General features: G+C 41.9%; 1 protein-coding gene across 6 annotated transcripts in view; it reads left to right on the forward strand.

Moving 5' to 3' along the window:
- The window catches only part of LOC111969216 (activating molecule in BECN1-regulated autophagy protein 1B), a 101,648-nt gene that overhangs the window by 41,733 nt on the left and 46,765 nt on the right, over positions 1–13,150 (forward strand). The gene's annotated exons all lie outside the window — the stretch shown is intronic.

Raw genomic sequence — 13,150 nt, forward strand, 5'->3', positions numbered from 1 at the left:
GTTTACAGACAGATTATTTCGCTTATAATTCACTGTATCACAATTCCAGTGGGTCAGAAGGTTACAAACACTAAGTTGACTGTGCCTTTAAACATCTTGGAAAATTCCAGAAAATGATGTCTTGGCTTTAGATGCTTCTGATAGGCTAATTGCTATCATTTGAGTCAATTGGAGGTGTACCCGTGGATGTATTTCAAGGCCTACCTTTAAACTCAGTGCCTCTTTGCTTGACAAAATAGGAAAATCAAAAGAAATCAGCCAAGACCTCAGAAAACAAATTATAGACCTCCACAAGTCTGGTTCACCCTTGGGAGCAATTTCCAAATTCCTGAAGTTACCACGTTCATCTGTACAAACAATATACGCAAGTATAAACACCATGGGACCACGCAGCCGTCATACCGCTCAGGAAGGAGAAGCGTTCTGTCTCCTAGAGATGGACGTACTTTGGTGCGAAAAGTGCAAATCAATCCCAGAACAACAGCAAAGGACCTTGTGAAGATGCTGGAGGAAACAGGTAAAAAAGTATCTATATCCACAGTTAAACGAGTCCTATATCGACATAACCTGAAAGGCTGCTCAGCGAGGAAGAAGCCACTGCTCCAAAACCACCATAATAAAAGACAGACTGCGGTTTGCAACTGCACATGGGGACAAAGATCGTACTTTTTAGAGAAATGTCCTCTGGTCTGATGAAACAAAAATAGAACTGTTTGGCCATAATGACCATCGTTATATTTGGAGGAAAAAGGGGAAGGCTTGCAAGCCAGAGAACCCCATCCCAACCATGAAGGACGGGGGCGGCAGCATCATGTTGTGGGGGTGCTTTGCTGCAGGAGGGACTGGTGCACTTCACAAAATAGATGGCATCATGAGGCAGGATAAGTATGTGGATATATTGAAGTAACATCTCAAGACATCAGTCAGGAAGTTAAAGCTTGGTCGCAAATGGGTCTTCCAAATGGACAATGACCCCAAGCATACTTCCAAAGTTGTGGCAAAATGGCTTAAGGACAACAAAGTCAAGGTATTGGAGTGGTCATCACAAAGCCCTGACCTCAATCCCATAGAACATTTGTGGGCAGAACTGAAAAAGTGTGTGCGAGCAAGGAGGCCTTCAAACCTGACCAGTTACATCAGCTCTGGCAGGAGGAATGGGCCAAAATTCACCCAACTTATTGTGGGAAGCTTGTGGAAGGCTACCCGAAACGTTTGACCCAAGCTAAACAATTTAAAGGCAATGCTACCAAATACTAATTGAGTGTATGTAAACTTCTGATCCACTGGGAATGTGATGAAAGAAATAAAAGCTGAAATAAATCATTCTCTCTACTATTATTCTGACATTTCACATTCTTAAAATAACATGGTGATCCTAACTGACCTAAGACAGGGAATTTTTACTCTGATTAAATGTCAGGAATTGGGAAAAACTGAGTTAAAATGTATTTGGCTAAGGTGTATGTCAACTTCCGACTTCAACTGTAGGTGCAACTGTTGAACCCCCTCTTATAAGAGTGGACTGGATTGTCAGGTTGTTGAGCAGAAATCTCCAGTATGACTGATTGCATCCCAACTCCTGCTATTTTCCTCCTCTCTTTACATTTCCTGTTTGGGTAACTTTCAGCAGATATAGAAAGTATGAAATGCTTACTGCTGCATTCTGCTTGCTCTATGTTGTCTTGTTTCCCTTTACAATACCATTTTTATTGAACTCCTGTCAATGCTCTTTGGTTTTGCTGAATTTGTCTGTCGGTTGGTTGTGTACATTGAAGTTGTGCTGTGGTTGTCTGATAATGATGTTCTGATTATGATCAGGGAGGGTTATGTAACATTGTGATAACAATGTTAGAATATCTGAATGTTCTTTTCTGTGATCAGACTGCAGATCGGGCTGTTACTAGCTTAAATGTTGACTGGTAACTGACGGCATGCTGCCCGGTTGTCACCACTGAATGCTTGTTATGTGCACTCACCAATGAAAAGGCGAAGTTTCCAGCTGTCAGCATTAAGCTCAATACATTAGGGATTTAGGCAGTTTCCTGCTTTTGGACTCATTTCTCCATTGGCAGACGGGCAACAGATTTTCCGTTGTGCAGTGTGTCATATCCCAGGAAGTGTACCCAGCTGAATTCTATGTGCACAGGGCCTGCATTATTACACTAAACACGTAAAGAAGTTGTACCCTCTAAAAAATAACCCTAAAATGTCTGCGATATTATTAGACTGTATAATTTATTCTCAATGTTTCATCATGATGCAATAAAGCAAGACTTTTTAGAGCAGGGGTCTTCAACCTTTTCTTGCACAGGGACACCCGCCCAGGCAAACCGACGACCAAGGGACCCCCATAATATGTTAGCACAAAACAAATGTTCTCGTCTTTTCTTATCAGGTGAATAGCAAGGAGAAGTAATCAACCATATTCTTTATTTTTGTTTGTTTGTATTTTACCCTCCTTTTTATCCCCAATTTCGATCTTTGCTTATCGCTGCAACTCCCCAACGGGCTTTTGGGAGAAGCGAAGGTGGAGTCATGCGTCCCTTGAAACATGACCCGCCTAACCGCGCTCCTTAACACCTGCCAGCTTAACCCGGAAGCCAGCCGCACCAATGTGTGGGAGGAAACACCGTTCAACTGGCGACCGGAGTCAGCTTGCAGGCACCCGGCTTGCCACAAGGAGTCACTAGGGTGCGATGAGCCAAGTTTATTTTATTTTTACCTTTATTTATTTTTTAACTAGGCAAGTCAGTTAAGAACAAATTCTTATTTTCAATGACGGCCTAGGAACAGTGGGTTAACTGCCTGTTCAGGGGCAGAACGACAGATTTGTACCTTGTCAGCTCGGGGGTTTGAACTTGCAACCTTTCGGTTACTAGTCCAACGCTCTAACCACTAGGCTACCCTGCCGCCCCAGTAAAGCCCCCCCCGGTCAAACCCTCCCCTATCCTGGACGACGCTGGGCCAATTGTGCACCGTCCCGGCCTGTGCCACAGCCGGTTGTGGCACAGCCCTGGAATGAACCCGGGTCTGTAGTAACGCCTCTAGCACTGTGATGCAGTGCCTTAGACCTCTGCGCCACTCAGGAGGCCAGTAATCAAACATTTTTAGTTCATAGATTTGGTACATTGTTTTTTATTTTGACCTCCACACATTATAAATGGAGGAGGAAGTGTAAACTCTAACATAGCCTATTAGATAGAAACGTAACTCCAAACATATTTTCACAAATAGCAGCAGTCAAGAAAGCTTACCAGCAGCCAGTGGCACTTGCCGCGACTGGTACTCGCGGGTGCTTTTTCAAAGCCTATGTCAGATTCTCCAGTGAGTGTAATTTGCTCAATATTAGGAGTTGAGAAATAAAGTTGACATCATTAGAAATTATATTCTCCTCTTTTCTACTGTAGGTATGTAATTCTAAATGTGTTTATTCTGTTGTTGCTAGCAATATTCATAAAARCATGTATTATTATATCAATGTTTTATTATTATTATTTTTATATATACAGTTGAAGTCGGAAGTTTACATACACTGATGTTGCAGACACTAAAACTCGTTTTTCAACCACTCCACACGTTTCTTGTTAACAAATTATAGTTTTGGCAAGTCAGTTAGGACATCTACTTTGTGCATGACACAAGTAATTTTTCCAACAATTGTTTACAGACAGATTATTTAACTTATAATTCACTTCATCACAATTCCAAGGGGTCAGAAGTTTACATACACTAAGTTGACTGTGCCTTTAAACAGCTTCGAAAATTCCGGAGAATGACGTCATGGCTTTAGTAGCTTCTGATAGGCTAATTGACATCATTTGAGTCAATTGGAGGTGTACCTGTGGATGTATTTCAAGGCCTACCTTCAAACTCAGTGCCTCTTTGCTTGACATCATGGGAAAATCAAAAGAAATCAGCCAAGACCTCAGAAACAAATTATAGACCTCCACAAGTCTAGCTCATCCTTGGAAGCAATTTCCAAACACCTCAAGTTACCACATTCGTCTGTACACACAATAGTACGCAAGTATAAACACCATGGGACCACGCAGCCATCATACCGCTCAGGAAGGAGACGCGTTCTGTCTCCTAGAGATGMACGTACTTTGGTGCGAAAAGTGCAAATCAATCCCAGAACAACAGCAAAGGACCTTGTGAAGATGCTGGAGGAAACGGGTACAAAAGTATCTATATCCACAGTAAAATTAGTCCTATATCGACATAACCTGAAAGGCCACTCAGCAAGGAAGATGTCACTGCTCCAAAACCGCCATAAAAACTCCAGACTACAGTTTGCAACTGCACATGGGGACAAAGATCGTACTTTTGGAGAAATGTCCTTTGGTTTGATGAAACAAAAATGGAGCGGTTTGGCCATAATGACCATCGTTATGTTTGGAGGAAAAAGGGGGAGGCTTGCAAGCTGAAGAACCCCATCTCAACCATGAAGCACGGGGGTGGCAGCATCATGTTGTGGGGGTACTTTGTTGCAGGAGGGACTGGTGCACTTCACAAAATGGATGGCATCACGGGGAAGGAAAATGATGTGGATATATTGAAGCAACATCTCAAGACATCAGTCAGGAAGTTAAAGCTTGGTCGCAAATAGGTCTTCCAAATGGACAATGACCCCAAGCATACTTCCAAAGTTGTGGCAAAATGGCTTAAGGACAACAAAGTCAATTGGTATTGGAATGGCCATCAGAAAGCCCTGACCTCAATCATGTAGAACATTTGTGGGTAGAACTGAAAAAGTTTGTGCGAGCAAGGAGGCCTACAAACCTGACTCAGTTACATCAGCTCTGTCAGGAGGAATGGGCCAAAATTCATCCAACGTATTGTGGGAAGGTTGTCGAAGGCTACCCGAAATGTTTGACCATGTTAAACAATTTAAAAGCAATGCTACCAAATACTATTTGAGCGTATGTAGACTGCTGACCCACTGGGAATGTGATGAAAGAAATAAAAGCTGAAATAAATCATTCTCTCTACTATTATTCTGACATTTCACATTCTTAAAATAAAGTGGTGATCCTAACTGACCTAAGACGAGGAATTTTTACTAGGATGAATTGTGAAAATGTATTTGGCTAAGGTGTATGTAAACTCCCGACTTCAACTGTATATATTTCTCAAACCCCCTGCAGTACCTATGGGTCTCTGGACCCCCGGTTGAATACCCTTGCTTTAGAGGCTATGGTGTATTGTGTATGTTGTCTAGGCCCAGCTAGGGGGTAGTGTTGACCTGTGGCTGTGGAGCCACAGGTCAAGATCTTTCTCCTCCCTCCTAGGTCTTATGGAGGAGGGACGTTTATGGGGATAATTCAGGATGAGCTGAGTCTATGGCAGGAACACACCAGTGCTCCATACTGTTATGGGCTCTTTAAAATCTTGCCTGGAAATTCCCAAAGGATATGCATTTGGATTTAGTAATACTTTCTTGAGAGCTGTGTCAGACAGTTGACAGCAGCTTTCTCATCACCAAACGTGAAAAACCTACCTACTTTTTCCATTAAGTGTTTTTTTATGAAGTGAGTACGTGCTAAGAGTCGTCAGAGGCCCGGTGGTTAGAATAGAGTGTGTCTATTATATTAAGTTATTGTTCAGAGATAACGTAACCATACACAATAGCCTTTTGAAAAATTCACTCTACAGAGTCTCCATCTCCTCTGCTCTTGGAAATTAAAAATGGGTTTAAGGAAGGCATTGGTAATCACTCTGCTGTGCTTTAGGCTCACTTCCACTTTTGAGTAAAGCACACTGGCAGTGTGGTGAGTGGCAGATGATCCATTTTTGCTAGTAGATGAATGGTTTGTTGATTTGCAAAACGCAAGTAATGCTGGCTCAGTCAAAACTTTAAATGTAAGAACGCCCCAGCAGTAGTTGGACACTGGACTCTAAAAGCTACACCTCATCTGCCCAAAAAGTTMTTCCCTGCCCAGTTATTATGACCTCTGCATAATTCATGCATCTTTCTGCTGTTTATGGTACCTTCAAAATGTGTACTTGGACGAGCCCGAAAGCACATCTCTTTGCAGGCCAGTTACAGCCTCTGTGGACTTTCAGAGCGTAAACCATGGGTATAGACCTAATAGTTTGTAATGGAGCTACTCGTTTAGACATGTTCTCAAACACTGACTCAATCATGCACACACTTTGCAGTACTCTTCAGATCTTAACCACATTGGGCTCGTTTTGACATCGCTTTCTTTCGGGTTCTGTCAGTTGTGGTTGAAGTTAGAAGGGATTGACTTTCTACTGGCAAAATGTAAACAGTTTTAAACTGTCAGAACACAGACTGATTGTCAGTCCGATTCCATTTCTTTAATGCCCCCTCTTGTTGCATTCCTTGCGTTATTTCGTAGTGTGGCAAATGAGATTAGCATTGCTCTTGTATTAGGGCTGTCATAAATATTCCCCGGTTTTATTTAGAGTTTTTTAATCCAGATTTCAGCCTTAAACATTACGTGAATTATTTTATAGTCAACAAATCATCTTGGCCCTTACCACTGCCTTGTATCTTTTCTCCTCTCTAAATTTCATCAGTCGTGCCTCAATGCACCGTTGATGTAACCACAGCAACCAAATCCGCTGTGATTTCATGTAACTTTGATAAGATGGGTGATTACTCTGCTATTGGGCAGTTGTCACACCTGCAACTCTATAGCTCCACTTTACATGCCTCCGTACTGCTGCAGCACTCCATTATGTTTTGTACCCGCTGTGATTTAGTTTATTTTCGTATGTATTGTAAGAGCTGTAAGAGCTACATCCCATTTCTCTGCCTTCTGTTGATCAGATGCACTCACACTGGGTAGCAGCTACTGAACATTTGTAGCTCAGCCACAAACAAACACCACTAGCTGTATCCTGACATAGAAAGCCATAAGCACCTAGCAAGCAAGCTTGCTGGAGAAATGTCCATTTTATGTACAGAACAAGATGTGCAGTAGAGGTTATCTGGTTTATGGGAGGTCAACCCATGTGGGGATATGAGTGGCCAGGAAGGGGCCATTATTCAGATGTTTCAGACCTCCCTATGTGAACCAAATACCAGCAGTAGCAGCCATTCAACTGGTATACAAATGGCTGTGGGAAAAAGCAACAAGGGGCTTTCTCTGAGACTTGTGACTCCCCGTCCTTTTTAAAGTGCAAACAACCCCAGCAGAGAAATGTCTAAGTGATGTTGGAAAACGACTGCCCTTATTCTGTCTAGTCCGATCTTAGTCTCCTAATAGAGCGGAATAAGATGTGTGTGTTTTCGAATATGCGTTCATGTAGTAGTTTTTCTCCGAATTTACAGAGACTCCTAGAAGGCCAGTGGTTGCATTTGCATGACGCAATATGACCCCGGGTGCTTGATCCTCATATGGCTGCTCCTCTGTGTATTATAGTGTGACTATAACATGGGTCTTCTCCCGCTGGTGTAAATAAATATACTGTAGCTCTATCAGTCCACTCTCTTTTTATGTATGAGCGCAGTAAGTCCGTGAGTTGTGGTCAATCTCCAAACCCACCATGTGGTGCTATTATGAGCAGATCTCCCATATGAGGGTCCTCTCTCTCATACATGGTGCCATGTGACAGTGGTGTAGTCTGCGTGGCCATGGGGTTAGAACCAGTGGCTCCTCTGACCCCTCCTTGACCAATTTTAACTGGGAGCTGTGAAAATGTATCTGGTTTTACATCTGGACTGAGAGACCAGGGGGAAGTAAAATGCAGGCTATGAGTAATATGCATAAAATACTACCACTTACGCTCTCTCCTTTCCTTGTTTGCCAACTCCTTTATTTTTGTTCCATTGTCCTCATACCCTATAACATCTCCAGGCATACGTCTTGCTACTCTTCTTCCCACACTGTCCCAAACACTTCCTTTCTATCCAGTTCAACTCTCCAATCCTTCTCACTCTCCAGTTTGATTCCATAGTGTTCCCTTACTTGATCCGATGAGGGTGTGAAAATGGTTGAGGCTTTTCGAATAGCAGCCTGGGGCTTCATCTGCTCTTAGTCATTGACTGGCTAACTATGGTGCTCGTCTAGATTCTGTAGTTTGTTTGCCACGTATGATTCTGACAAGCGTGATTTCCCAAAGATGAATCATCATACAACATTTCTCAACCATGAAATGATTTGAAATGTTTAGCTTATTGAGCGGTGTCTGCTTTGAAATGTGACATTTCTCATGAAACATATACTTTGTATTTCCGGTGTATAGGCCTAGTACTTGTGAAATGAACTCTTTAAAGATCTACTGGCCTTCCACTCTGTTTCAATCAGTCAAGATCAGCCAGTGCACTACAGATGGTATCTTTAGTTATAGCTCCCCTCTTCCTCAGAGAATAGGTGATTCACTCCATTTCATTTCCTGAACCTCTGCCATGAGGTTTTTGGGCATCGCAGGCAATGATGCATGGAAATACTGTAAGACGATGGCTAATTCAATTTTTTTTTATACAAAACGAAATGGGGGGAATAGAGCATAAGGGCAGATAACTTCCCAGATTAAACATAATCAAATTTAATGGGTAGGTTTTTCATTTAAAAGTCATTTTCATTGCTGATGGTTTCCCCACATACAGTGGGGAGAACAAGTATTTGATACACTGCCGATTTTGCAAGTTTTCCTACTTACAAAGCATGTAGAGGTCTGTAATTTTTATCATAGGTACACTTCAACTGTGAGAGACGGAATCTAAAACAAAAATCCAGAAAATCACATTGTATGATTTTTAAGTAAATTATTTGCATTTTATTGCATGACATAATTACTGTCTCTTATACACATCTAGATGTGTATAAGAGACAGGTATGAAAGACACCTGTCCACACACTCAATCAAACAGACTCCAACCTCTCCACAATGGCCAAGACCAGAGAGCTGTGTAAGGACTGTCTCTTATACACATCTAGATGTGTATAAGAGACAGGAATTGTGCTAATGCGGAACAGCACCCCCTATAGTTGCAAGAAGTTAAGAAGCCCTCCTGTTCTTCACTCATTACCTGTATTAACTGCACCTGTTTGAACTCGTTACCTGTATAAAAGACACCTGTCCACACACTCAATCAAACAGACTCCAACCTCTCCACAATGGCCAAGACCAGAGAGCTGTGTAAGGACATCAGGGATACAATTGTAGACCTGCACAAGGCTGGGATGGGCTACAGGACAATAGGCAAGCAGCTTGGTGAGAAGGCAACAACTGTTGGCGCAATTATTAGAAAATGGAAGAAGTTCAAGATGACGGTCAATCACCCTCGGTCTGGGGCTCCATGCAAGATCTCACCTCGTGGGGCATCAATAATCATGAGGAAGGTGAGGGATCAGCCCAGAACTACACGGCAGGACCTGGTCAATGACCTGAAGAGAGCTGGGACCACAGTCTCAAAGAAAACCATTAGTAACACACCATGCCGTCATGGATTAAAATCCTGCAGCGCACGCAAGGTCCCCCTGCTCAAGCCAGCACATGTCCAGGCCCATCTGAAGTTTGCCAATGACCATCTGGATGATCCAGAGGAGGAATGGGAGAAGGTCATGTGGTCTGATGAGACAAAAATAGAGCTTTTTGGTCTAAACTCCACTCGCCGTGTTTGGAGGAAGAAGAAGGATGAGTACAACCCCAAGAACACCATCCCAACCGTGAAGCATGGAGGTGGAAACATCATTCTTTGGGGATGTTTTTCTGCAAAGGGGACAGGACGACTGCACCGTATTGAGGGGAGGATGGATGGGGCCATGTATCGCGAGATCTTGGCCAACAACCTCCTTCCCTCAGTAAGAGCATTGAAGATGGGTCGTGGCTGGWTCTTCCAGCATGACAACGACCCGAAACACACAGCCAGGGCAACTAAGGAGTGGCTCCGTAAGAAGCATCTCAAGGTCCTGGAGTGGCCTAGCCAGTCTCCAGACCTGAACCCAATAGAAAATCTTTGGAGGGAGCTGAAAGTCCGTATTGCCCAGCGACAGCCCCGAAACCTGAAGGATCTGGAGAAGGTCTGTATGGAGGAGTGGGCCAAAATCCCTGCTGCAGTGTGTGCAAACCTGGTCAAGAACTACAGGAAACGTATGATCTCTGTAATTGCACACAAAGGTTTCTGTACCAAATATTAAGTTCTGCTTTTCTGATGTATCAAATACTTATGTCATGCAATAAAATGCAAATAATTTACTTAAAAATCATACAATGTGATTTTCTGGATTTTTGTTTTAGATTCCGTCTCTCACAGTTGAAGTGTACCTATGATAAAAATTACAGACCTCTACATGCTTTGTAAGTAGGAAAACCTGCAAAATCGGCAGTGTATCAAATACTTGTTCTCCCCACTGTATGCAGCTGACTATGTACTAGGCCTACATTAGTCTAGGCCTCCTCTCCCCCCCTCTGACATGAGTCATGATGGGTCTGTCAGAAATGAATGCAACTCTTGTCAAGTGCCCYTCTACATGTAATTTGCTCCAACACTTCAGTGATCTTGGACAAAAAAAAAGGAACTGAAGTTATAAATAATGTTCTCTTAATGACTTAACTAAGAGCAGAGGGCAGACTGCGAACCATATGTAAAGTCGTGGCAGGTAGCCTAGTGGTTAGAGCGTTGGACTAGTAACCGAAAGGTTGCAAGTTCGAATCCCCGAGTTGACAAGGTAAAAAAGATCTGTCGTTCTGCCCCTGAACAAGGCAGTTAACCCACTGTTCCTAGGCCGTCATTGTAAATAAGAATTTGTTCTTAACTGACTTGCCTAGTTAAATAAAGGTTAAAAAAATGTAAAGTCCATCGTAGTTCTCTGTATGGCTGCAATGTTAACCACATACCGTAGAGGCAAATTGCAACTGTGTGTAAGTACAAAATGTAACATTTAAGTTCGAAGGTTGCCACATTACAAAGAGGGTCAGCAAACTTGATGTCTTCCTGTAAGAAGGAAAAGTGCAGCCTTGAAAGAGGTTTAGCCCGTTACCATGGTGCAGCAGATAAAAACCTCACACTGCAGTTTCTGTAATTTTTTATACAATTGTGTCATGTAAGCATAGCTAATTATGGCAAACTCGATCAGTTTTTAATCTACTTTGCTTTTTAAACACCTTGAAAGTAGATGAAACACTCAGTATAAACAGCCATTGTCTCTTGTCTTTATCATAGTTTATTTTGCAGTCAAGTCAGTAGAACAACTTGTTTTTGTCTCGCAAGCCTGAGGCCTATCTCCATTTCAAATTAACTGTGAGAAAATAATTGCGGTTGCTGTTTGTAAGTGTCCTAGACTCCCGGAGTGACATACACACATACTGCCACAGACAGAAAATGTGTCAAGTGTATGTAATTACTTGGGGGCATTTACTGTAGCTGATGGGCAGTTACTATTGATGTTTCTGCCTCTGGTGCAGTTACTACAGACATTTACTATGTACTGACTGGTGGAAGTTTGTTCTGACATCAAATCAGAACCAGTAAATTCATTTATGATTTAGGCCTATACCTCATTATTCATTAGGACCTTGCAATTGGCGATATTGCAGTATTAATGCATTTCTTTTCATACATTTTACAGAATTTTAGAGCTGTTTTAGAGCAGTTCTTTGCCTAGTAGGTTTAGACATTCTTATGAATAATATATGTTCTAGATTGCTCTTTTTGGTATAACAGCATACAGACACCAGTATCTACCTTTGATGGTTATTAAATGGTTTAGTGCACTATAGTTTTTCACCAATACCCTTTTGATTTGACATTAGTCCTACACTGACATATGTGCACCTGGTCAGGATTCCATTCTCATTAGCCAYGTTATTGGGCATCCTATTAACATAACACTCTGGGAAATCAAAACCGCTGGTTTGTTCATGAGCGAGCGTCAACATAAGAAGCGTTTATTTTTTTTTTAAATGGGCTCGACCAGAAGCATTTACACCTCTGGTCGACAGTATGTTGTTTACTGAGAAAAAGGAAAAATCCTGGTACTGGACCACTGCGGTTTTCCCTATTGTTGGATGACAGCTCAACAAAGGCTTTACAGAATTCCAAAACTGTAAAATAGAAAACACTTTTTTCCCATAACCTAATATAGGTATTATAGAAATGCGTCGTGGCTTTACTTGCATTAATCTGATGATTGTTATTTATCTAATCAACTAACTATGTTTCATTGTTACCATTGTAACAATGAACTCATTAGGAATTTGGGGCACCACGAGAGCGGTTGTTTAAAGAGTTACCATCTCCCGAATATAACTCTAAAGGACTTTACCTATCACATCCATAAAACAGTCAACATATTAATCATAACCTTGTATCATATCATCATTCTGAACAGTCTACTGCATCTGCAAAAACCACAGCCTTACTTATGATTCAGTACTACACAAATTGGTTAAATTATTTATTTACTAGCTAACTAAATGATAACACAGGATAAACATACACACTTAATACATTAGAAAAAGGTCCCTAGCGGACTGACACAATATTGCGGCTTGTTATAAAAGAGATTGGGAGGTCGAGAGAGAGCGGGACAGAGACATAATACTTTGGTACATTTAGAAACTACTCTCACAGTAATCATATACTTTGCAGACGAACCTCCACCTGTTTGCAGTAAGAAATCATGAATGTATTCACGTGTAAATGTCTTTGTCCGTCGTGTAGTCCTGAACAGAACTACAGAGTTGATTCCCCTTCCATTTGCTCCTAAAGCTGCTTATTTGAAGATAGTCTAGCCAGCCGTGTCGATGGTTCTCAAGGTTGATGAGTGTAGTAGAATACGATGCTTTGAAAAGTAGTAGAATGGTCCGACTTAAATTCGCTTTTCTAGATACTTTACTTAGGACAGCTAATCCGCTGTCATTGTCTGGGAGGGGACGTTATCGTCTCGACCTCGTTTTGAGATTTCAGAGTTCGAACCACTTTGGACGTGAGCTGCAGCTCGACGCCTTTCTGGTCTAAATGTTMATTTATTTACCAATCCTTTTATACACTCTGGTCGAAGGGACGGTTCCGTCAGAATGACACGCTCTCTGACCTCACTAGCTGTTGCTACTTACTGTGCAAAGTTTATACAAAAACATTGTCTCTGTTGGCTGCTAAAATCAAATCCACATCTTAACAAAAATACTTTCATCATATTCCATATTTCATACACAATGTAGAGGATGGAGA

This window comes from Salvelinus sp. IW2-2015, linkage group LG10, assembly GCF_002910315.2.
Source record: "Salvelinus sp. IW2-2015 linkage group LG10, ASM291031v2, whole genome shotgun sequence".
In the NCBI taxonomy this organism is placed as follows: domain Eukaryota; kingdom Metazoa; phylum Chordata; class Actinopteri; order Salmoniformes; family Salmonidae; genus Salvelinus; species Salvelinus sp. IW2-2015.